This window comes from Alligator sinensis, unplaced genomic scaffold (genome assembly GCF_000455745.1).
Source record: "Alligator sinensis unplaced genomic scaffold, ASM45574v1 scaffold516_1, whole genome shotgun sequence".
NCBI classification, from domain to species: Eukaryota; Metazoa; Chordata; order Crocodylia; family Alligatoridae; genus Alligator; species Alligator sinensis.
This window is the reverse complement of record NW_005841957.1, coordinates 1,178,631-1,179,541: the sequence shown is the minus strand read 5'-3', so window position 1 is coordinate 1,179,541 and position 911 is coordinate 1,178,631.

Here is a 911-nt window from a genome sequence, read left to right as displayed (position 1 = left end):
TGCACTGTATGGAACTTCTGCCCCAGCGTGGATGGCCTCAAATGGAACCTCCCGACATGGCGGAGGCTATGGGTACTATTGCAAGGCTTGTCATGACGAGAAAATATTCCAAGCCAACCCAGATGATAATTCGGCCCAAAAATGTGAATTATTAGGATTCCTCAAGGTACTGGAACATTGTCTGACACATCATAACAACTCGTTCCCCGTTCCAATCACCGCAATCGATTCACAATACATTTATAAAATTCTTACTGGTACAGCCTTTCCCACCGAAAATTTGAATGATTGGCAAGACATCTGGAAACTTGCCTATCACATCTATCTCCAGTCCTGAAGTAAATCCATTCCTCGCATGGCTTCAGGAAAATTGGGGTCACCCAGGACCACGAGCTTGCCATCAGCGTTGGTGCCGAACCATTACGGAGCCGGCCTCATACGGAATTCGGCACGATTGGGAAAAGGTAGCTCAGGCTTGTGAGACATGTGCTAAAGAGAAGTGCCATAGAACCAAACATCAGCTCAGAGCTTTCGATTCTTCACAGTTTCAGGCAGGAAAAGTTTGGCAGGTAGATCTGCTAGGACCCCTCCCAGGGTCTAAGCCGCCAAATAAAGGATTAGTTGTTGTTGACTTGGGAACAAGACAGTTACAAGTTATTCCCTTACGAAAAAGCAATGCCACTGCTGTTATTTCTGCCTTAACTGCTGTATTTGCCACCTGGCAACCTCCTCATGAGATTCAGTCTGATGGGGGACCCCCTTTTAACTCTAGTGCTCTAGACAAGTTTGCTCGTCTTCACAATGTAGCCTGGCATCTTCATCTACCGTACCACCCTCAGTCCAACGGCGTTGTAGAAAGACACATAGGCCTGTACAAAGAACAACTTCGCCTCAGAGGAGGAGGGATGTTT